Genomic DNA, 26,640 nt, shown 5'->3' on the forward strand with positions numbered 1-26,640 from the left:
GTCTGTATGAAGCCTACATGTGTTTACAGTGGAGGGGAGTTTGGTGAATCGCTGCCCTGTGGCTTTGGGACACAGACGAGCCCTTGTGCGCCTCTAGCTTTGCTGTGGTGGGTCTCCTAGTTGCAGAACAACACAGCAGCAGAACTTTAGCAGGAGCCTGTCGAATGACGGCACTTCTCTCTAATCTCCACACGCTCAAAGCCACACATGCATATTTGCTCTCTGAACACCGGCAGAAACAGAGCTTTGGTGTGGGTAACTCTTTTTTCCTTTGTGTGTGTGTGTATGGGTACTTGCTGACTTACAAGACTAAGGCAATGTTAAAAAGCTGGAGAGTGGATTTTTTTATGAGATTTACAAGATTTGAATTTAAGGTGAAAGGTTTTCCCTGTAGGCAAAAATGTTTTATTAAGCCTGTCAATTTTGCAATTTTAGGCTTTTTGGATTTCATAATGCATGTTTTTAAATTGCGAGTACAGTGGAAATAAACATAAAATAAAACAGTATTGCTTTTTATCACACTTTCACTTTTATCAATTTTTGTCAGTAGGTTTTTATTACAATACATAATTTGATAAATACCCCCAAAATAATCTGTACAGTAATGGTTAAATGCAAAATTATTAGCCACCCCCCCCCCCTCCTTATTTTATTTTTAAAGTGCTGTTTAATGAAGATTGTGTATATATACTTATATATACCATAAGTCATCAAATTACCCCTGTACTTCAGCAACTTCACTGGCTTCCTATTAAGTCACGTATTGATTTTAAGACTCTGATTTTAACATATAAAGCAGTGCATGGGCTAGCACCTGACTACATCTGTGACATGGTAACTCTGGCCACTTCCACCCTCAATCTTTGTTCTTCATCTGGACTTTTGCTGTAACGGCCACGCTGTAAACTAAACCCTATGGGTAGTCACGCTTTTTCATACAGTGCACCTAAGTTATGGAATGGTCTACCCATGAACATCAGGAAGGCTGCTTCTCTGGACTGTTTTAAGAAACTTCTCAAGACTGACCTTTTTACCGTTGCTTTTAACTTAGATTGATTATTTGGGTTAATTTAATTATCCAGTTGTATTGAATCGTTCATATTTTATTGTGGTCTTTTTTACTGTTTTTATTGTTCTGCTTTGTTACTGTTTGCCTTGTATGCCTTGTAGCGATTTGGGTCAGAGAAAAGTACACTATAAATTATAAATGTATTATTATTATTATTATTATTATTATTATTTTAACTATTACTTTTTTTTTTATACCAAAATAAAATATGATTACGCCTTGGTTTCTAATTACTTAATTAGCAAAGTGATTAATTAGGACTTTTCTTAGAGAAATGTCTTGTCACTTAACAGAAATAATGTACAGTTTAGAATATAAAGTCATGGTGCAGTGGACAAATATTGTTTATGACTCCCATGAGCTTGGAGGACTGCATCCATACATGTCTGCAATGCCTCAAATAACTTATTAATAAAGTCATCTGAAATGGCAAAGAAAGCGTTCTTGCAGGACTCCCAGAGTTCATTAAGGCTAATTGGATACTGTAGGTCATTTAACAACAGTGGTTTACTCTGTAGCCAATAAAAAGAAATAAAGAGGATAATAATATTTACCCGTCCATCCCCAATGCCAACTTAAAAGCAACAAGATGTTTTCCAAAAGAAAAAAAATCCAATAATGCAATAAGAAATACTGTGAAAATTTCAAGATCCTTGCTCTGTTAATAACAATAAGTTTGAACTGGACTTCATCCAATGTTTAGATTTTTATACTAGAAATGCATTACAATTAGCAGATATTTAATAAAAATGCATCAATAAACAAAACTTTTAAAATATACTTAAAATAAATTTCTTAAACAATCAACCAGAGAGGCATAGAGAAAAGATACTATACATATATATTCCTGCAGTGGCTTGCTTTAAAGAAGCGGTTTTAGAAGTAAAAAGAGGGCCGCTAAGTGCGAGCACATCTGTATGCTTCTGAGGCGAATGTGAACAGTGCCTGGCCTTGGTGTAATGTTAGGCTGTGTGTGGGTGCCAGCGTGTTGGCATGCGGTTGCTGAGGATTTCGAAGTGGTTTGTAGTGCATTGGTATCCAGTTGCTAGGGCGTTCTGGGTGGTCGCTAGGTGGTTGCTTACTGACCTAAGTCAAAAGACCACCCTCGAGATTTAAAGAGAATCTGCTGTCTAGATAAAGGCTTTAGGAAATATTAACAATTACATCTCAGGGTCAGTTTAAATAAATCATTAATCTTAACAATTATTAAATCATGCACGGAAGAGAAATCAAAACAAATGTAATACAAAAGCCGCTATAAAAGATGCTGTAAAAATCAGGCCAAGACACAGAATAATTTAATCCTGAATAAATCTGCTGCATTTAGTCAAAAATCAAGGATAATTATAGACATGTCATTGATTAATTAAGTCTATTTAATTACAAATAAAAAAACAGATATCCAAATTTCAAAATTAAATCTTAACATTCTAAAAATATAAACATAATATTGTTATTGATACAAGTCTATCTATCTGCATTAAGGATGCAAAAAAATAATAATAACAAAAAAACAAACATTCGCAATTTTCAAGGTCAAGTTCTAATCCTACACAACATTACCACAAATAGATGAACTATTTCTTAATTAACTTTGATAATAAACAAAGCATACTATTGATGCATTAGACCTAATTAATGGCAGATTTAATGTTATGAACAAACATAAAAAAGTTAAAAAGGAGCAAAAATAAAATACAATTTAATTTAATAAAAAAAAAAATCACAATTTTAATATAAATTTTTTAATAATTCAAAACAGAAACATTATTTTAAGAGTTCTACAATGTTTTGACATTTATTTTTGTTGAATACAATATGAAAGCATGGCCAAACAAGACATACAACAGAATATATTCAGTGGTGGGATGGATAAATATTTCTTAATAACAATATTGTTACATTAGATCAACTGAATTGCAGATTTAACCTTTTTTTTTTTTTTTTTTTTTTTTAGAAATAAACCTGTGAAGTTCCTTAGAAAAAAATGTCTAATGGATTACACACCAACTTCATCATCAATATAACTTAACTGAAACATTACAGTAAAAAGTTTGACCTAGTTAACTTGATTTGTTTTTGCAAAGTACAGTCATGACATACAGATAAAATGCTTTATGAATTTATGAACTCTTTAGTATATGGCCAGACTGAAGAGTTGTTGCTCATAAAAGTCTGGGGTCTGAGGTGCTTAATAATGTTTGACAGGATCAGTGAGTGTTTGACCACATGTGCGCAAGAAGGCTTTTTCCCCATTCTCTATAAACACACACACACAGACACACACACACACAGACACACACACACACACACACACACACACACACACACACACACACACACACACACACACACACACACACACACACACACACACACACACACACACACACACACACACACACACACACACACACACACACACACACACACACACACACACTTATTCAATTACTAACACAAGCAGAATAATATGATCTAACTAGCTGCTATTATAAATCAAAACAAGTGTATTCTATACACAAACAAGAATAATGGTCAAATAAAACGTTGAACTATTTAACCACAATTATTTTAAAAACAAAAACAAAACAAAAAACAAAAGACAAAACAACTAAACGAAACTAAACTAAAACTAAGCTAAACCAAACCAAAGAGCATAGAATCACCAAGAGGTGACACTCTAGTGCAATTTGCGAAACATTTTATGAATGAAAACTCCAATAGAACAACAGCATATTAGAAGTCTGTACAATAAACTATTTAAAGTGCTGAGGATTGTCACAGTAATTCTTTCAGGTAGCATCTCAGCTTTATTGCGCTTTTTAAGTAAATAAATAAAAAAAACAAAGCAGCTGCTTGCCATCGCGACTGCAGTAAGATCCAATAGACAGCTGATCGGTTTCACTCCAAAATGGCAGAATCCGGGGCTGTTGCTGTGCGCTGCTGTTGCAATGGAACGTTCTACTGATTGTCACCTCTTGGTCATTTTAAGCTCTTTTTTTAACCAAATAAAACTAAGCTAAGCTAAACTAAGCTAAGCTAAGCTAAACTAAACTAAAATAAGCTAAACCAAACCAAGCTAAACTAAGCTAAGCTAAGCTAAACTAAATTAAACTAAGCTAAGCTAAACTAAAAAGCAATTTCAAACATAAATATATACGCAAACACACTGTAAAAATAAAACAAGCCAGCCTATTTTTGTCGCGGATTTTTTTTTATTATTGTTTGTATCACAAATTAGACTTATTCTTCCAGAAACACAATTTAAAAAAAATTGATTTCTGATCTAAAAAATAGCATTTTTTTCTTCATAGAATATTTTATAAATGACATAAATGTAATGTAATTTAGTCACATTATTTAAAAACAGTTCTCAATAAGAACTATGTTTGAGATAAAATCCCAGAATTGTTAAAAAATTGTTTCTTTATTTCAGAATTGTGAGATTAAAAAAACTAAGATAAAAACATTTATCCTATGCCATAAACAAGCCTATTCACAAACGCTTGTTTGCATCATTTAACATATATATCTTCAAGTCAGCACTGTTGTTTTCTTTTGTTGTAAAGCTTAATTATCATTCCAACATTTTACGTCATAACTAACACATCCTTGTTTGTGTGTAAAGAACCAACTCAGGTCAAGCGTAAATGTGATAGATACAGACACAAACAGACAGGTAAATAGATTAAAGATAAAGAGAGACAGATAAAAATACAGACAAGCGTTACGCATTTGAAAATTTTCTTTTTATTGTGACTTTTTATCTCACATTTTCTAACTTTCTTTTATTCCTAATTATGAATATCTGAAATTAAATCTTAAATTACTATAAAAAAATCTATTAGAGTTGTGAGTTAAGAAACTGAGATAAAATCTTTTATTTTGTGGTAGAAATGAGTGAGAATAAATAAGTAATAAATAAATAAATAATGTGGCACAGATGGTAGTGCTGTCGTCTCACAGCAAGAAGGTCACTGGTTTGTGCCTCGACTGGGTCAGTTGGCTTTTCTGTGTAGAGTTTGCTTGTTCTCCCTGTGTTGCCGTGGGTTTTCTCCGGGTGCCCCAGTTTCCCCCACAGTTCAAAGACATGTGTTATAGGTGAATTGGGTAAGCTAAATTGGCCGTAATGTCTGTGTGTGAATGAGAGTGTATGGGTGTTTCCCAGTGATGGGTTGCGGCTGGAAGGGCATCTGCTGTGTAAAATATAAGCTGCATATGTTGGCGGTTAATTCTGCTGTGGTCACCCCAGATTAATAAAAGGACTAACCCGAAGAAAAATGAATAAATAACTAAATAAATAAGTAAGTAACTAACTAACTAACTAACTAAATAAATAAATAAATAAATATTTTTCTTCCTTACAAATTGCTGTTGTTTTCTAATGTAAGCCTTAATTATTCAGATATGTCATACAATTATTACCACATCTTTGTGTGTGAAGAACTTGACAACACCAGTTCATGTCAAGAGTAGAGATGTGATTGACAGACAGACAGATTGATTGGTTAAGGTTTAATAAAAAAAAAAGAAAAGTGATTGAGCCTTATTTTCTCTGAAATCTAACTTTTTAAACTCCTAATTATGAATATCTTGTGTTAGTCAGAATTGTGAGATAATAAAAAAAATGTAATATACTTTCATCGCTTTCTGTTTATTGAATGGAGGAAATAAGATTCCATAAGTATGCGAGTCTGCATCATCTATTTCCTAGTCAGCACCTCTGTTTTCTTCTGTCATAAACCTTGCCATTATCATTCCGATATTTGACGTCACAAGTGACACTTCTTTTGTTTGTGTGAGGAGCCTGACGGTTCAGGTCAAGCGTAGGTGTGGTTTTAGAAGAAGAAGTATAAGCATTTACGTTTTGCAGCCACAGAATGGGTTTGCATGAGTGTCGTTTAAAGTCACGTCAAGTCGCAAATAACACATCATGTCTTAAAGTCGTTTGAAGGTGTTAAAGTGCGTGCATGAGCTATCGGATGTGGTGTGTGTGGTAACAGCTGTGTGTCTCTGTCTTCCTGATGCGTAGTATTGAGAATCAGATTAGGAGCATGTGCTCACATGTGTCATTTTTCCTTTCTCTCATTCCCTTCATCTCTGCCCCTCCTGAATTCATGAGCAGTGTCTCAACGCTTAGTCAAGCTGTGGAAGGATAAACTATAGCATTTCCAATAAAGAGGAAGCATGAAGTCTGACGTAAGCTCAATTCTCAATGGGCCTACTAAGAACTACACTTCCTCTGGTTCTGATTGTAAGATGAGAGAGAGATAGCGATAGAGAGAGAGAGAGAAAGAAAGAAAGAAAGCAAAAAGAAAGACAGTTGGGGAAATTCTGGAAAACCTTGTTTGTAGCCAAAGGACATTGAGAAACAGCATAACAGATGTGTTTCTCTCTCTCTCTATACGAATAGGGGGGGGGGGGTGGGGGGGGGGACTGAAATCAAGTAAATACTGTATATTGTAGATTAAAAACAGTTATGTGCTATTATTTAGCGATTACAGACTTTCAAGAAAGTGGAAACTAGAAAAATAAACAATAATTATAAAATTATTCTCAACTAAATAATTTAAAAGTAACACTTTGCAATAGTCTGTTTACTACAATAAACACTAAAGAGTAGTGATACAGGGTGACGCAGTGATGCAGTAGGTAGGGCAGCAAGAAGGTTGCTGCTTCGAGCCTCGGTTGGGTCAGTTGGCGCTTCTGTGTTGAGTTTGCATGTTCTCTCTGCATTCACGTGGGTTTTCCTCTGGCTTTGGGTACTCTGGTTTCCCCCACACTACAAAGACATGCGATACAGGTGAATTGGGTAGGCTAAATTGTCTGTAGTGTATGTAGTGTAGTGTGAGTGAGTGTGTATGGATGTTTCCAGAGATGGGTTGCAGCTGGAAGGGCATCCACTGCTTATATATGCTGGATAAGTTGGTGGTTCATTCCGCCGTGATGACCCCTGATTATAGTCTGACTAATCCGAAAAGATGTGATGAATGAATGAGTAGTGATATATGCTGAACATGTTAACAAGAATTGCTGCAAAAGTACATTGTTAATGTTAACACATTAGAATTTTATTAGAATTTAATTTAATAGAATGGATAAATAAATTGTATATCTACAGTGCTCTGCATATTTATCTTTTAATTTATCTTTTAAATCAATATTTTTAATAAGAGGGCATACAATATTATATTTGTGCATATAAATAAGATTAGTCAGTACTGAAGACAAATCTGGAGCTTATCTGACACAATAACCTACTAAAATAGTGCAAAAACTTGTACAGCCAAAATGTATATGCTTTAGAAAAATATTAAATACTACTTTTTAAAAAGAGGGGGGAAAACTCTAGAGAAACAAAAAAATAATTAAATGTAGTAGAAATTTTGTAGGTTTTATTTAGTTTTTTGCAATATTTAGCTTGAATTTAAATTTTATTATCTTTCAATTTCAAAACTTCATGGCCTATATTCACTGAGAAATGGATAAAATGTTGATTTCCAAAAATGGTATTTTTTTGCACTGTGTAATTTAGTGCTCAGCATAATTGAGTATACCTCTCACAAATCTCTCTTTTAAACTAACATCATTTATATGCTTTACAATAATACACTTGCGCTTATACATATACAGCATGACAGTAGCAAAGCCAAAACTAGAACTAATCTAACAACAACAACAACAACAAAACAATTTAAGATCAGAAGTTAATATGTTGGGGTTAAATATTATATACAATTTTAATAAACAGGAAAAAAACAATAAAAACATAAAAAAAATATCAAATTAATAAAAATTTTGTGGTTTGTAATTTGCTCTCACAATAATTCATTTGAATTTAAATGTGTTATCAATCTATTCCTTAAATTGTTCGGTGAACAAAGTCTCATTTTAATAAGTAAAATAATTAACTCATGGAGTAAATTCATGGTGGGTAGCGCGGTCACCTCACGGAAAGAAGTTTGCTGGTTGGAGCCCTGGCTGAGTCAGTTGTCATTTATGTGTGGAGTTTGCATGTTCTCCCCAGGTTCGCACTATAGGTGAATTGAATTAACAAAATTGGCAGTAGTGTATGATTAGGTGTGTGAACTAAAGAGAGTATGGGAGTTTCCCAGTGCTGGGGTGAAGCTGGAAAGGCATCCGCTGCGTAAAAACTTATGCTGGATAAGTTGGTGGTTCATTTCGCTGTGGTGACAACTGATTAATAAAGGGACTAAGCCGCAAAGAAAATGAATGAATGATTGAGTGAACTGTTAAATAAATCTTTTTGTTTAAACACACTAAAATGTATTGCCTGTATTCACTGAGAAATAATAAAAAGTGAATGAATAAAAAGTAATATCTTTATTATTATTATTAATATTAAATAAATTCTTTGTTCAAATGTACTAAAATATAATGGTTTTATTCAATGAGAAATGTATAAAAAATATTCATCTTCAAAAGAGGGTGTACTCATTAATGCTGAGCACATATAGTCAGTTAAGTAGGCCCACAAACCATCTGCACGCACGGAAATTCAGCAGATTTCCAAAGATTTTTAGCTCATCATTGAGTCTATGCATTTACTTTTGTGTAAATTTATATTTATTCAGTTTTTAAATTAATTTCACTTATATTTTGTGATATAATAATAGTAATATAAAAATGTTCATATGATTTCTTTACAATACAGTTTGTAAAGTAATATATTCCGTCTTGTAGTAGATATATTATATAAGAGACTTGCTTTGTTTACCAAATATGTGGATCTAATTGGATTTGCATTGTAAACATTAAATAAAAGTTAAAAAGGTATTATTTTTTATTTGAAATATTAAGTTTTTAGTTACGCATAAATCCACAGAATTTTTTTTTTTCTACAAAATTCCCCACAGAAATAGCAAAAATGTCCGCAGATTCTGTCTGGCCCCTAAGCCCACACAAAATCTGTGCGCGCAGGATTCCGCAGATTTTCCGCAGATTTTTTGCCTATCATTATTTCTGTTTATTTACTTGAGTAAATGTGTGTAAACCTATATTTATTCAGTTTTTAAATTAATTACATTAATATTATTGAATAATATGGAAATGTTCATCTGATTTATGCACAATGCAGTTTGTAAAGTAATATTTTTTGTGTTTTAGTAGATATATTATATGAGAGACTTGCTTTGTTTACCAAATAAAGTGAACCTAATTGGATTTGCATTTTTAAAATTAAAGTTAAAAAGGTATTTTTTATTTATTTCATATATTAAGGTTTAGTGTTATGATACTTCTGCAGAAATGTGGAGATGTTTACCAAAATTCTCTACTGAAATTGCAAAAAACATCCGCAGATTCCGTCTGGCCCTAGTTATAAGGAATGTTAACAAATGATACAGTACAAAACAAAACAAATGTATACTTACAATTTATTTTAACACTCCAAGTAAATAAATCTTTGTCTCATTTGTTGTTGTTGATTTTAAAAATAAAAGTATATATTTATACTCATATCTATACTGCTGGCCAGTATACACCCAGAACGGTGTGAACCTAACAGTGACATATTACCCAACACCTTATTTAGCAATGCTTAAGCACGTGAGGACAAAAAGTGCCAATGGGTTTTGACATACTGTCAAGTTTTTTTTTGCAATCTCCAAACACTCAAACAAAACTTAAAATACAACACACTCAATTCTTGGCCTAAAGTGACACTAAATAATCTTTTTTTTTAAGCAAATGTGAAACAAAGATGACACTGTACTCATTTATGATGCAAGAACCTCTCTCAACAAATGCAACACACTTTAAATGCAACATAAAGCATCATACAACTATGCAACGGGACATTCCCCTGCTTCATTTTATGGGGGTTTTGTCTTAACATGGCAATTTCTGAGAAGCCCGGCACTGGTCTGAATGAAATGTTTTCCATTAGGAGGCAGAAGCCACTGTTTTGGCTCTGAAGACTTCAACAACAGACACATTGAATAAACGTAGAGCGCTGGAAAAGACCGCAGTCAGACGACCAGACCACATGAATGGGAGTCCTTCGCACAAGTTGAAACGAGCGCTTGTTGAATTGGCCATCTCAAACCACACAAAGCACGAGACTTTGAAGCTGCATTTTCAAAAGAGAAATGGGCCGCCAACGAGCAATGAGTTTTACTGAGGGCCAAGTATCTTTCACAAATAAATTAAGGTTCGAATAAGTTCAAAATAATTCAGCTGCATCCAACTGCAGTTTAACACGGTCTGTGATACAAACTTGGCGCCGATTTCAATGCGTGGGTGTGAGAGAGACAGGGACGAGGCAAAATCCTCCCAAATTACAAGGTCTGCGTGTTGAAAAACAGCCCCCTCGGTCTGTCTTTCTCAATCACAAAGCTGCCTGTCTCCATCTCCAGAACTCTTCCAGAATACACTTCGCTCTCATTTACGAGGGGTACGCTTTAGAATCAAGAACTAAAGCTGGGCAAAATAGCTGCCAAGAGCGAAATTATAGGATAGAGCATGGCACGCAAGCAACCAAGCAACAGTGGTCTGAAACTCCTTCCCAATCGCTATCCAAACCCTTCTCCTCATTCTGAACTCATTCGTTTATGGTCTAAATTGCCCTTCACCGCTGCATACATCTGCTTGCCCCAGGCTTAAATCTTTGCAGTGGTTGCGCTTCATTTTGATGGTTCCCTTTAAAAATTCTCTTGGTTATAAGTAATGTTGCAATTGTAAAACTTGTAGCCAAGTATTAGTAAATCTTTAGTTTACTAATTCAAAGTCTTCTTCTGTTTGGCTGATTTTTACACGATTTCTAGAGAACATCATTGACAGTTCATATGCAAAAAACACAATAAATTGAATTTTAAAAAATGTGTATCGATTTAATGGTCATTTTTGCACATTTTCTTGACAGTTAAATTCCAACTACAGTTGACGTCCTCTTGAAATATTACCCCCCCTCCCCTTCCATGTGACAAACATTCATCAAGATTGTCTAAATGTGAGATACTTAAAATGTAAAGTTCAAGACATAAATTCAAAAAGAACAAATCCCTTTTTGAGACAACTCGCGGTTCACAAGTTATATTAAAGAATCATTCAAGAATGAACCATCACTAATAAACTATTTAAAAGATGCTTCAGGCAACATGTGAAATCTGAAAGAGATAATTATCTTGTTTGTTGACTGAATATGGTAATAATCCATGCCTGGCTGAATTTGAAAGGTTTCAGTTCTATTTTTTTCCTGTAAAATACCTAAACAAGAAGGGGATATTACCGTACCTGCACACTGTATGTGCGCAACTATGGAGGAACATGTACATTTGATGGACTGAACGTACTTTAATCTGTTTTTATCAGTTTTTAATCACTTTTATTATTTGTTTTTATTTTCTGATGTGTATCTCTCTTTTATTCCTGTTTACGTAAAGCACTTTGAATTGCCAGTGTGTATAAAGTGTGCTATATAAAAAAACTTGGTTTAGTAGAGTAAAATACTGTAAGTTGGCATGTAAATGGAAAGCTACATTAGGAAAGTAGAGTGTCTTTCACGGGAGCAAATGCATTGTTGGTAAATTGTAAGGAGACAATCTAGTAATACTCTCATGACATCTAACCAATGTTGCAATGTTCATTTATGATTAGGTCCAGCAACATAAAATATTAGGCTTGCAGTTATACAGACAGGGCAGTTATGAAGTTAAAAATTAATTGTGAATGCACATTGAGCTAGAAAACATCTGTGGACATGGACAAAAGCTGCATATTTGGCTCTGAAGTTGTGGATTCACTCATGAAAATCTATTTAGTTTAATAGGAATCCATGCAAATGAAAATTCGATGTGCAGATAATTGATGTCAACATATAAACTTTGTAGTGGATTCAAGCTGGTCACAAAGATGTGCATGCGCCTTGCATCTGTGCATCATACTGACCACATCTCTATTGTAACCCCAGCATTGAAACCTTCATCATTGTGCTGAATAAAAAATTGATTTTGAAGAATGTTGGTAAACAAAGTTGATGATATCCATTATAAACTATTTAACTTTACCTTTAAAGATCATAAGTCTTAATTGTGTTTTTTTTCAGAAGATAATAACATTGAGATAAACATTCTGTGATAATGACAGCTGTTTGCGTAGCTTCTCTAAGACCTATAGCCCTCTGTAGTAAATGCTGCATGTAAAAACGCCATATTTAATAACATGTTTTTATTTCAAACTCACTTCATAACTTTAGTTGAGTGTTTGAAATAAATTGATTCCGTAGTTGTGGGATTATTACTCATGCTGCATCAATTAAAGCAGTTAAATCTTCTGTTTATAATGCAATGCTGTTAGTATTTCCTGGTTTTCTTTTTAATGGGTGTTTTCAAAGATTTCACATGAGAGTGCCTTTCTGGACTTAAGATGAGATTTGCTATTGTTTACACAACTGCACTTGCCTGACAAGTTGTTGATGACGATTTCAGCCTTGCTCAATCAGGTTTGCACTTTCATTTCGATTAATCACCCAGCCATAATTGAAAAGGCCCTGTTGACAGTGGCATTTGGAAATTTCCAAATTTGCTCCGAATTGATGAGTAACATTCCAAGAGTCAAGTCAGTTCATTGAGGGGATCGGGGGTAGGCGACCACACAACATCCAAACTTGTATTCACGAGGCCCTAGGCGGTTAAAGCGAACATACACACACAGGGAAAGCTTTGTCCTTTCACCTGGCCTGAACCCTGCCACCAAAGTCTAGGGTATTGACAGACCTCAATAGGGCTGTTGTCAGTACCTCTATGACCCATTCCAACCCCATTACCATAGGCTAGGAAGCCAACATAACCCAATTAGCTCTAACTTTTGTCAGGTTTGGTTTTTCTTTCACTCCTACCATTACTGGAACAGCTAATGGAGATTCCTAAGGCAATATGGGGTCAGCGGCGCATGATGATGTGTGATGTTAGATGAAATTCAGCATGGTTTTAATGGATACCATCTGGACTTTTAATGCTTTTGGGACATGGCCAGATTATGGGCGAAATCAATTTTGAAGTAACCGTTATGATGTCCTACCCTCAAGGGATGAGTATTATGGGCTCATGTTTGTCACTGTACATCACTGATACTTCATTCTGAAACTGAATGTGACTTGCAATTAAAATGTGATTGTTTTTGTAACTTTACAAAACTGAAATATTTCCCTTTGGCTGCATTAAATTCACAAAATCAGGAGTCATTGCCCTTCAAAAGCACAAAAAAATGTCATTTGGATTTCACCCAACATTTCAGTTCACGTGTAACTTCAGCTGTGTTCAATAAACAAATCCATATGAATGAATGAACTGGGGTGGAAAAAACTGTGGTGGAGGGGGGATTGGGAGGAGACCACTCATTACCAGCTGAAAGTCGAAAACTATTTTACAGCTCACATGGTCATAAAACAAACCTGCGGACATCATGCTCACCACCACTCAGGTTTTTCTTTCCTTTCGATCGTCAGGGAAACAGGATGGATAGGATATGTTAGGTGCACAGGAGAGGAAAATGAAACGATTTACGATCAAGTCAGACATGAGCATGTCTATAGCATATCATCCTAATCACCTGTGATTTCCCATAATGCGATAATGTTAACCAATTAAATAAAGGTTTAGCTACTTACTGTTACTTGCAACAGATTACTTAAGTTCTTACATATTCCAAAGTCTATATCAGGGTTTCTGATGTTTTCACCAGGTCAAATTTAAAACTTTTTAGGACCATTATGAAATAAAATTTTTACTTATACAGGGTTAAACTCTAAGGTTTCAAATTTAGTTATTTCTTAGCCATATATTTCAAATATTGTGTCAAAACAGGCAAAGAATAGTTTATTTACATTTTCTCAACATATTTTCTATAAAACAAGACATTTTTTTAAAACTATAATAAACTAAATTTATGCACAACAGACTATTCAGTTTAGTGTCCTCACCAGGTAGCGAATGCATAAGATAAATACATGAAGAACCTTTAAACAATTATTTTCGCGCTGATGCCAATAGCCTTTTGGTTAAGTGTGCTGATATACAGCACTGAGGTGCTCACGGCAACCTGAGTGCTTGATGTCCTTTTCCGATCCTGCTCCACTCTCTCTCTGCTCCCCTCACTTTCCCGTCTAAACTTTACTCTCCAATAAATTAGTAATTGATGCAAGGATGTAAGATAATGAAACTACAGTACATTGGTCAATAGAGTTAATAGACCTTTGACAAAAGTTTGGGGTTGCACGGTGGCTCAGGGGTTAGCACTGTTGCCTCACAGCAAGAAGGTCGCTGGTTCGAGTTTGTATGTTCTCTATGCGTTTGCATGAGTTTCCTCAGGGTGCTCCGGTTTCCCCCACAGTCCAAAACAGACATGCGCTGTAAGTAAATTAGATAAGCTAAGCTGGCAGTATGTGTACGAGTATGTGTGTGAATGCAAGAGTGTACGTGTGTTTCCCAGTACTGGGTTGTGGCTGGAAGGGCATCTGCTGTATAAAACATATGCCGGAATAGATGGTGGTTCATTCCACTGTGGCGACCCCTAATAATTAGGGTCTAAGTTGAAGAAAAATTAATAAATGATGAATTTTTTTAAATTATTATTTTTAAATTTGAGATGGTCTTGGCCTGATTGGGTAGCTTTACATGTACATAGGAAAATTAAGACCGGCTTAAAATGATGTTCAAAACCTGTTTAAGACCTACAAAGCATAGTTTCAGTAAATTTAGGACTTCTTAAGGCCTAAAATAGTCTTTTTGAAATCTATTTTAAGACTTCTTAACACCCAGCGGACATCCTGTAAAAGCATTTTTATGAAATTCATGGCATTTTTCACATGTTTGTGTATTTATAATTGTTCAAGATAAAACAAACCCTATATCATTCATTCAATTTCCTTCGGCTTAGTCTTTTTATTCATCAGGGGTCACCACAGCAGAATGAACCGCCTTATCCAGCATATGTAGAGGATGCCCTTCCAGCTGCAACCCAGTAATGGGAAATCTTCAAACACACTCACTCACTCATTTACACACGAACACTACGGCCAATTTAGTTTAATCAATTCCCCTATACCACATGTTCATTGTGGGAAAAAACGGAGCAAACCAGGGAGAACATGCAAACTCCACAAAGAAATGCCAACTGACCCAGCGGGGACTAGACCCAGCGACCTTCTTTCTGTAAAGCGACACTGATCCACTGTGTTGCCCAAAACCCTAATCCATAAAAGTAAATACTATGAAATGTAAATCAAACAGCATTAGTTCAGGCATATCATGCAACCGTATCTAAAAAAAAGGAAATATGTTATGAGAGAAGTTTACACTTAACAATAATAATTGTTTATGACTCTGGAAGTTATAACTACTTTTACATTCTTATGCCACATTTGTTATTATCAGCCTGCCTAAGTAATCACACGTGGAGTCAGCATCAAGACTTCCCATTCACTTTGAATGGGTCACGTCAGGCGTAGCTGAACTGCATTGTGGATCCATCTGTGCCGTTTAGTGGCGTTGCTCGCAGCAGAAGTTGGGACTTTCTCAACTTTAAGCATCGACGGAAGCATCAGCCAATCAGATCGTATGCAAATACACCAGCTCAGATAGTAGCCGATTGCTGACTAATTTCAACTTCAGACACGCCCTCTATTAAGTGTTGACGTTGAAACGCAGTGTGAATCGAGCGTAATGGCAGTGAATATAAAGACCCCAAGAAAAAATAATCCTCAGTCTCAGAAAACATTTGAACAGATTTTAAATTAATAATATTTAAAATTAATATCTTTCATGTACACTTTGGTGACAATCATGTTATAAAATAAATCTACACTAACAATATGCGAATGAAGCATGTAAAAAAGTGACACGGGTATGACCCAAGTGCAATATTACACTGTTAAGGTGGTTTACAAGGACATGCCCTGTGTCATAACTCACAACCTAAAAATTATACATAATGATATAATCTTTTGACATTCAAAATTTGCCATAAGTTTGCTGTAAGGGTTGGGTTAAGTGGTAGGGTAAGGCCATATAATAGGTTTTTACAGTATAAAAAAACAATACACCTATGGAGAGTCCTCATAAACCACATGCACATGTAAGTGTGTCTGCAAATGTTAGATCTGGCAGGGTCTGTGCCAACCTGAGATTTCTGTCTAGTTTAGAACAGAATATCAAAACAATGAGGAATTTGAGAATCTTTTGTGAGTATGTGTTTGTGTGTTTTGAAAAGCATTATTCACGTGAGGTTGTAAAAATATGGGTGTGCGTAATGAATGAAAAAATATTCTTTCGGCTGAACTAATCCTTTAATCAAGCTATGAGGAGAATAACAACACGCTGCCTGATGTGATGCATCAAGTGAACGTTTCTCATAAATGGATGTGGAATGATTGTTAAAAAGACAAAAGTCCAACAACCAAACCAGTTAGTTCACCTGCATCGACATAAACAACTTCCACTAAGTTGACTCACACATGTTTGTATTTGTGATTTATTTCCCCATTCTGAAAATTCTGAGAAGGAAATAAAACCTCGAGCCAGCAATGTCATTTTCATCTCGGTTCTTTTAAATAAGCGAAGACTGTTTTCCCCAACTGTCCACGGGAGATTTAAATCTGATTAAAATACCCAAACAAAAGCATCTACTCCTAACTCTTTCTCTCTCTTTGAGCTTATTTGAAGACATGCAGGCCATTTGGCAGGGTTGTTGGTTGGGGAAGGGCAGTTTGTCTGCTTTATGGCTGTGCTGACGTCAATGGCATAACTCAAATAGTTAGCAGGGTGCTTGCTCCCAGCCTTCAAACACTGCACCACAGCAGAGCCAATGTGAAAACCCGAGACAGACTTCTCTGCACTCACATCTGTTCTTCTCATCCAAAATCACTCATCCCAGATTTGTCTACACATTAATCAACACTGCTGTCTGAATAAAGCCGGCTGCTGGAATCGATATAACACACAAAAAAAGAGTGTGTGCCTGTTTGTGTGCATTGAAAACATTAGATGAGTGAATCTTTTTCATTTGAGATTTGAAAGCCTATAAATTGTCAAAAAGACTTTGCTTAAAAAATCTAATTCATTCTAGCTGGCTCCAACACTTGACAGAGTCTCTGACCCTTTATATCTCCATCTTTGTCACTTAAGCCCTGTGAGTAAAGATAGCAGAGTGTTTTTCAAGCATTGACCTCTTGTTCCTATTGGCTTGAGGTACTGGGCTTCGACTTGTAAAGACACTAAAGTCATGAAGATAAAAAGCTTTCGAGGTGCACTAAACTCTACACAACTGCAGAAACAAAATGAAATGGTTATATTATTACAGGCAAATTATATGAAAATCAGCAAGCCAGGTCTGGTAAACACATCAACTGATTCTACTCAAGACCTGCAGTAAATAATTTAAGACCAGCAATATATAAAAAAGCTATAATAAAAAAGACCAGCAAAATTTAAGGAAATAAATACATCTTTCTGCATAACAGTAACCAATGACTAAATAAAAGATGAAAAAAAAAACACTAAATAAAGACCTAAAGTAATGCTAAAGTTTAGTAAAATCTATTATTTTCAAAGAATTTGCAGCCAGTGAAAAAATTCAAAGTCAATTACAATAAAATGTATGTACAGTAATTCTGTACTACATCATTTCAAAGCATTGTCAATGACTTTTTTAGTTTCCTAGTCAAGAAATGTTTTTATATTTACACATTTCATGACCAAAGGATCCCTGTTTAAAGTCTTTGCCCACCCAGTTCTTATGTGAAACTGAGACTAACGGCAGAGGGTCTGGACTCCATCGAAAGCTTAATTGTGGAAGGACCGCCCAGAAGGCCGTATGACTGACAGGACAAGCGACCAGTCACAGTTTATTTGTCTAAGCACCATGTTTTGTGGTATCAAAAATTCAAATTAGTCTCTGTAATAATATGTGTCCCTACAATAACAAACCCATGTGCGTCAGAGTCTCAAGCGATACGCTTTGAATCTATGTTGTGTACGTCAAACACTTTTGAAAAATGTTTAGTTAATCCCAATAAACATCATTGTCATATGCTGAAAAATCCCAGCTTTCTTATTCACAGTGATGTTTTGATGTCACATCTTTCTTTTTTTAACTTCACTGCTAATCCTGTAGATCTCTGAGTATCGTATGAAGTTTTTAAAACTCCAAAGTTTTTCCCATTTTCTGTGCCTTATACATTTTCAGATAGCAGAAAGATGATTTTTAGAAAAACAGATTTTTTTACAGAAAAACAAAAACAAAAAATCCTTTACCTCTAAATCATCAGTAGGAGGTAAACAGATCACATTAAACATGCAAATGAGGTCATTCAAATTCATACAAATTAACTACCAATATGCCAAAATGTAATATTGCTTATTACTGTTATTATTTCTTATATAACTGTCCATGAGAATGTACTGGTCACTGATTAAAAAAAAAAAAAATGCAGCATGAGGCATGCAAAGCAGAACCAAAATTACTTTCAGAACACAGATGCCACCCACAAAACATTTTATGCAAATCATATTTGCATACTTAATACCATTTAATAATATCATTAGTTCACAACACATTATACTCATTTCTAATATATTTGACAATTACAATTGTAAATCTATATTATATTCTTATATCTAAACAGTATATTTATTATTATTATTATTATTATTATTATTATTATCATTATTATTATCATTATTATTATTATTAGTAGTAGTAGTAGTAGTAGTAATCGTTGTACACAAACATTACAGTTTTAATACATTTCTATTTAAAATAAAACAAATTGTAAAGTTAAAATAAACTAAGTTAACTTTAAGCAATTTATTTTGGTGCATTTAAAAAAAACAGATTATTAAACAGATATATTTATTAAAATACTATTTTAGTCACCAAATATATTTAGAAATAGAAAGATAATGCAAATAAATTCAAGCAAAATATAGCAAAAACAAATTACAACCTCCAAAATTTCAACATTTTTTTTCAATTTATCGTTTCTTTTGATTTTTCCTCTTTTTAAATTTGTATTTAACATTTTTCTGTAACATAAATTTGGGTGTATTAGTTTTGGGAACGTCATCTTAAATTATTTTGTTAGATAAGCTCCAGATTTGGAGGCTAATAATTCTGACTTCAACTATATATGCACAAATATAATATTGTGTGATAGATTTGTGAAGGGTGTACTCGTATATGCCAAGCACTGTACATGTAATTAAATACATGAGTATTATATATGTTATATACATATTACACATTATTTAGTTCAACTTAATTGCAGTTTCTACAATATATGTCAACATTCACCAACAAATTGTAAACACATACACAATGAAATTTGTAAAAAATACCTTGTACTTTGGTAAAAAACATTTTTTAAAGCTTCTATAAAAGTACAACACATTCAATTTGAAGTAAACTGATAGGGAATGCAGAGTTATGTAATATTCCTTAGAGAGCATAAGAGTTTGTTATGCTCTAGAGATATGTCAGAACAGTTTAGGGGCACTGTGTCTCCAAAGATCCATAATAGTCCTTCAAAACGAGCATGTGAACAATCCAAGCTGACGTCAATGGTTAAGCGTACCTAACATTTATATAGGCATTTGAAAACGCTTGTCTTTAGACTATGGCAGCCAGGAGGCCTGTTCTTATCGCTCATACCATAATTCTTACATAGTGGAACAATGCGAGTTGAATATAAGAGTTCAAAGTGAATCCAGCTGCTGTTAACAACCTAAATAAAAAAATCATAAATGCCATCAGCTAAGATATCAATCCATCAATACACAACCCATACGGTCGTGACGCACTTAGCGCGTTACAAAACTCCAACAATCCCCTATGTGCAAAAGAAAACACGCCCCTCGCTAGAGACCAGAGGTGTTTGAAAATATTATTGATGATGTCACGTCGTCTCTAGGGGTCTTGGATGTATAAACACGGCGCGGGGCAGGGATCTGAGGCCAGTTTGGCAGGCAGCAGTGGACCAGGGGCTTTGGGAGGAGAGTGTGGCATTCCACACTTTCACACACTGAATCAACACACACTCTAGACATCAGTCAGGCAGTCAGGCTGTGATGACATGCACACATTTCACACAAACACACATCAGTTCAGTCAGCTAGTGCTCAAATGCCCAAGACAAATGCAGATACGGTCATGTACACACACACATACACACACACACAAGGCTCGAGAGAAACCGGGCTCCAGACTCTACTGCTTCACTACAAGGCCCTTACCGAGGTAAGGATGTGGTGTACTTAAATATCACTGACCCATCGTGGTCTTCCAGCCTCAAAGGCTTTCATTCGCTTGACGTTTTCCCACTTTATTGCCAGGCCTGGCTGGTTTGGGTGGGCTGTTGCTAGAGCTGTTGCTATGGCACTCCAGTCTGAGGTAGATGATGAATGGAAATCATTCGACCAGAAGCACCGTGCTGTTTTCGAAAAAAGGGCTTTTTCGAAGTCTGCAGTTCCTCTTCTGGAACGAATCTGGTCAAAGAGGTTTTGGTAGATATGTTGATGCATGTATAATGTTTGAGACAAACTAGGGACAGGGGATTTCTTTTTAAATATGAATTTGTTTAGTGACAAATTAAGAGTGCAAAATAGTAAATATTTGATATTATTCATATTTTGTTTTTAGATTTATTTTAAGATTTAAAACTCATGACACAATCAGGACTGTTTTGACCAGAAAAATACACTAAATATTTTTAGAAATGGAGTAAAACTCTGCAAGACTTAGTTATGTTCCCCAATTTAGTCAGTTATTTAGTTTGTTTGTTTAATTATACATTTACTTATTTATTTACATACTAACTAACTACCCTGAGAAAAAATAATTTATGCAAAATTGTTTTTGCATAAAACTATTTATATGCGTTGAATTTGGGCTGTGCGATTAATTGAATCGCAATTGCAGTTTGAAACATTGCGAATAGCTAATCGTGAGAGGCTGCGATATGGAATATATGTATTATTTAATTTCCCCAACCCAGAGCAAATGTGAGACTGCCGTCTGTGTGTGACAGTCTTACTAGAAAATTAAGTGAGCACACTTTTGTTCTGCCCAATCAAAACGTTTCAATCTGCCTCTTATGAGTTATGTTAGTTTGCTGAGTGCTCTGTATTTTTATTATAATTATTATTTTGTTTTTATAATAAGCTACACTCCTAATTTGAGTTGAACTTGTTTACAGAAAGGTAAGGTAATTTTATTTGAACTTACTGCTTGCTCTAGAGAAAAATTAGTGTTTAATTTCTGAATATTTAAAAACATTTGAATAAATGTTGAAGTTAATGTCTTTTCAGCCTTTTTTTTAAACTAACACTCACTGCATTTTAGCAGTAAGAAGTTACAATACAGATTATTGAGCTGAAGCTTGACTACAAAATAAATTGTAAATCAAATCGAAATCGCAATATCTGTCAAAAAAGAACATTTCGCAATTAGATATTGTTTTCCAGAAATCGCACAGCCTTACGATGAATTTAAACAAACTAATTATATTTTGCAATTTTCAACCCAATTTGTTCGTTTAAATTCAGTCCAAATAAATTGCTTGCATCAATTAACGTAAAACCACTTAACGTAAAATAAAAACATAAAAAAATGAGTAAATCCAAGAAATCATCTTTGAATCATTTTTAAAATGTGTAGATATATCCAATGCAAATTTATGCACTCAGGTCATTTTGGACCCAGTTTTGTAAAGCTGCTTTAGTTGTCAATGATAATGATTATAGTTTATAATTAATATATATTATCTGTTTGTTATTATTATATTTTTTGTTCATTAGCCATTATATTTTTAAAAAGGTTTTGTAAAACAGGTTTAGCCCTTTTTCCATATCTCACACACTTTTATAACTGCCAAAAAACATGATTATGCACACCTATTAACACACTAATGCAGCATAAAACACTGATCACTTTTTGTATTTATTTTTTTGTTTATTTATATATTTATTTATTTAATTCAAAATCCTCTGAGTAATATGTTTTTTGTTGTTATATAAAAGTTTGGAGTAATTTTGTGTTATACATTCAAAATATTTAATACTAGTTATTCTCAGATGTTTTTGTATATATTGCATCAAATGTTTTTGCATGGTTCATGTTTATATATATATATATATATATATATATATATATATATATATATATACATATATATATATATTTATATACATATATATATATATATATATATATATATATATATATATATATATATATTTATATGTATATATAATATTATAAATATTTAATATATTTAATATAATATATTTTAATAATCAATAATGAGTAAACATAAGTAGTATTAAAACAACAACAAAAAACATTTACTTCTTTTTATATGCTTTAATGAGACTATGCTAAGCAGATACAATACAATATTAATTGAAGAACAGTTAATAGTCTGTTTTAGAAAAGATACTTTTTAATGTATAACCAAGACTGCATTTAAAGTTAACAATGTTACATAAAAATCTAATAAAATAAGCAAACATTTGCAGAGTGCGGTCTCAAACCACATGCAAAGCAACACTGCAAGGTGTTAACAGAACACAATTCAGAAATATGTGATGACGCACATTCTAATGTATGAATCCTGCATCGTAAAACAGATGCAAAACAACAGACATAACCAGGTACACATGTTTTTGCATATCCGTGCAAAACAAACAGGAAGAGTCTGTGTTACTTCCTACTCATAATCATAAAATGACTTCTTATGGTCTTTCCTGTGGCAAATGAGCATGCGAGAGGAAACACAAAGCTCATTGTTCGAGCTTGTTCATAATACCTTCACCTCTCATAAAGACCTTCTCAAACTCTCTTGTTTTCCTTTAAGCTGAACTTTATTCACATATCACTAGAAAATCAATAGAGAGAAAGGAAAAAAAAAACATCATAAAGAATAAATAATGTATTCAGTTTCTTGTTGATATGAGAGGGAAATCTGAGCTTACGCCTCCAGCTAACCGAGAAATTAGCCAAAACATTTTTGCGGCCGCCAAGTTTTCCAAAGACCCCTTTCATTTTGCAGGATTTCCACTCATGCATGAACTGAACCTGCAGATTTACACGTGAGCCAATGCATCTCGTGCCATTCTGAATCCTGACCCCAACAGCCGTGACGATGACACTGACGCAGGTTGCAGCTCCCAAGGGTGGACCACTATAAAGCCCACCATTGTGACTTCCAGTGAAAACAAGCTCCAACAACACCCCTGCCAGATAATGCCAGATGGGGAGTTTGAATGTTTTGTCGGGACGCTAACTCTAAAATCATTAGCCAACAAAACCTGTGCCAAGGAAATAACTTCATGCTGCACACAACATTTTCATCGAAGATCACATTTCAGCCTGTCAATCCAGATCTAAACCATTAAGCCCAAACAAGCGAGCCGTTCCTCGAGCTCTGACGCAAAATCAGATTTAGAGGAGCTCTCGCTCTGATCTTTCTACTTTGTTAGCAAAAGCAGAAAATGCAACCGATTCAGGTTCTGCATGAATAGATTGCTATTGACGTAAGCATCGCGGATCAAAGCTGGAGTTTTGGGTTAAGCTTGAACGTGTGGCACGTGAACAACCTGCACACACATTCAATAACCTCAGCTTAAAAGAGCAGGGAGGACGACAGGTTGAAGGATTTCCCAGAAAACCTTCCCAGCACATTTCAACCTCATGCATCTGAAGCCTGTTCAGACTGACAGTGAGAGAAAAAAAAAAGAAAAAAACATGAGCAGATGAGATTTGTTTTCATCGAGAGTTCTAGGGTTATGGTAAAACAAGAAACTTTTAAGTGTGAGATGAGCTGCAATTTGATCTAGTGTTCTCAAAATTAAGAGAGCTTGTTTGCATTGATGAAATTAACATCTGAATGAGCCAAAACTTTCTTCAGTTAAGCAAAGAGAAAATTGAAGTACTTGCATTTGGGAACAGGGATGAGATTCTTATGGTGAATGCGTACCATAGGTCAATAAAAAATAAGGTCAAGAATCTTGGTGTTATTCTGGAGTCAGAGCTGAGTTTCAGTAGCCTTGTCAAAGCAGTGACTAAATCAGCATACTATCATCTCAAAAACATTGCAAGAATTAGATGCTTTGTTTCCAGTGAAGACTTAGAGAAACATATTAATGCCTTTATCAGCAGCAGGGTGGATTACTGTGATGGACTCCTCACTGACCTTCCTAAAAAGCCAGTAAGACAGTTGCAGCTCATCCAGAATGCTGCTGCCAAGATTCTAACCAGAACTAGAAAATCAGAGCACATCACACCTGTCCTCAGGTCTTTACACTGGCTTCCAGTTAAATTCAGTATAGATTTTAATGTATTTTTACTTGTATATAAATCACTAAATGACCAAGGACCTCAATACATATGCCCACTGAATACAAACCTAACAGATCACTCAGATCTTTAGGATCATATAAGCTAGAAATTCCAAAGGTTCAGTCAAAGCAGGGTGAATCCACTTTCAGCTACTACGCCCCTCGCTGCTGGAATCAGCTTCCAGAAATGATCAGATGTGCTCCATCATTAGACACATTCAAATCAAGACTTAAAACACATCTGTTTAGCTGTGCCTTTACTGAATGTGCATTGTGCTACGTCCGACAGATGACACATTTATTTTATTCTTTTATTTTTCAATCTTTTAAAACCTGTTTAACACATTTTAATCTGTTTTTAATCACTGTTACTCTGTTTTTATTTTCCTGTTCCTTGTCTCTTTTATTCCTGTTTATGTAAAGCACTTTGAATTGCCACTGTGTATAAAATGTGCTAAATGAATAAACATGCCTTGCCTTCCTGTGTGTAATTCATGTACGTATGCACAAGAACGCACTTTTATTTTGTAGTTTTTCACTGTGCCAAAATATGATGATTATAAAAAAGGAAAAGAATAAACAGGTCAACATTAATAGTCACTTTTAAATTAATATTAACAATAACTAATAAGAACAAAATACAAATTTATTTAGCATTTTTAACAAAGAAACTTGTAAATTAATATTAACAATAACACAAATCAATAAAACAAAATGCAAAACATGCTACACACACAGACACACACAAATTAATCCAATTAACTCAATTAACTGTCAAGTAACTCAATTTAAATCCATTGCAATATCAAAGTTTTGTAATAACCCCAGTAAAACTCTTAAGTAAAAAAAGAAAAAGAAAAAAGTAAAAGTAAAACTTTTTTTTTTCCCAGTGCGAGATTATAAAGTATAAATAGAAAATATTAATAAAAATAAATAACTAAAAACCAAAGCAACTATGCAGTTTGAAGTATCTAGTAGTAGTAGAAACTGGAAACAAGTGACATTAAGATGAAGAATTCAACCTAAATATAGACCTAGTCAGCCATTACTGAAAGTGACAGAAAAGAGCTGAAGAGAAAAGAATTTCCCAAGGGGAAAAGGAAATGGATAGTTACTGGACACAAGAATGACTGCTCAGCAAGTGCCGCACAAATAAGCACAAGAGACTAAAATTGTTCACCCTGACTAGTCCTGTGACTGGAACTGCCACTGTATCTAGATACAGTACTGGAATAGAGCAAAGGCAGGATATTATCACCACGGCAACCCTTGTTTGATGGCTCTTTCAGGGTGAATCGCACACTGGTATCATTTTTAGATTAGAATTAATTGCACACTGGTCAAGGTGCCCTTGACCAGAGCTTCCTGGCACCACGCTTGGGTGGATCTGGCTGCTGGGAAAGTGTTGGATTCCCAAAATATATATTTAAAAGAAAGAAAATAAGAAAACAAAGAAAAAAAAGTAAACACACCCCATCCCCTAATAATAATAATAATAATAATAATAATAATAATAATAATAATAATAATAATAATTATTATTATTATTATTATTATTATTATTATTATTATTATTATTATAATAATAATAATAATAATAATAATAATAATTATTATTATTATTATTATTATTATTATTATTATTATCTTGTAAAATGTACAATAATGCTTGTTGTACAAATAAAGCTTTAACAAAAACAAACCAAATAATAATAATAATAATAATAATAATAATAATAATAATAATAATAATAATTATTATTATTATTATTATTATTATTATAATAAACAAAATAATAAAATGTTTCTATTGATCTGACACTAGGAAAGGGGTGGATTTCCCAAAGAAGAAAGAAAAACAACAAACAAACAAACAAAAACATTCTTTAAGGTAAGTTGAACAACAACAACAACAAACCATTTGATTACTAAAATTATTAATCTTGTAAAAAACAAAAAAATTAAAAATAAAAACAAAACACAACTAACCAAACCAAAACAAACCAAGATAAATAATAAAACAAACAAACAAACAAACAAACAAACAAACAAAACATTGAGAGGTTCTGGCTACATTAGACAAATGCTTTTGTCAGGTTGTGACAGATAAGAAAATTTTGAATTACAGTAAAGACTAATTACATCATTTTCTGTTTACAAAAGTGGGTGGGTGGATTGTTTGTCTGTTGGGAAATAAAAGAAACATTCAATGACATG

General features: G+C 34.0%; 2 protein-coding genes and 1 long non-coding RNA gene across 11 annotated transcripts in view; 1 reads left to right on the forward strand and 2 right to left on the reverse strand.

Moving 5' to 3' along the window:
- Positions 1–26,640, reverse strand: part of lepr (leptin receptor) — an 847,758-nt gene that overhangs the window by 439,259 nt on the left and 381,859 nt on the right. The gene's annotated exons all lie outside the window — the stretch shown is intronic.
- pde4ba (phosphodiesterase 4B, cAMP-specific a) overlaps positions 1–26,640 on the reverse strand; it is a 338,467-nt gene that overhangs the window by 22,191 nt on the left and 289,636 nt on the right. The gene's annotated exons all lie outside the window — the stretch shown is intronic.
- LOC147843543 (uncharacterized) lies at positions 20,043–24,904 on the forward strand. Its single transcript, XR_015493784.1, has 3 exons — positions 20,043–20,323; positions 20,419–20,589; positions 23,136–24,904. It is a non-coding gene; the product is annotated as an uncharacterized LOC147843543 (long non-coding RNA).

This window comes from Danio rerio, chromosome 6, assembly GCF_052040795.2.
Source record: "Danio rerio strain M-AB ecotype USA chromosome 6, GRCz13ab, whole genome shotgun sequence".
In the NCBI taxonomy this organism is placed as follows: domain Eukaryota; kingdom Metazoa; phylum Chordata; class Actinopteri; order Cypriniformes; family Danionidae; genus Danio; species Danio rerio.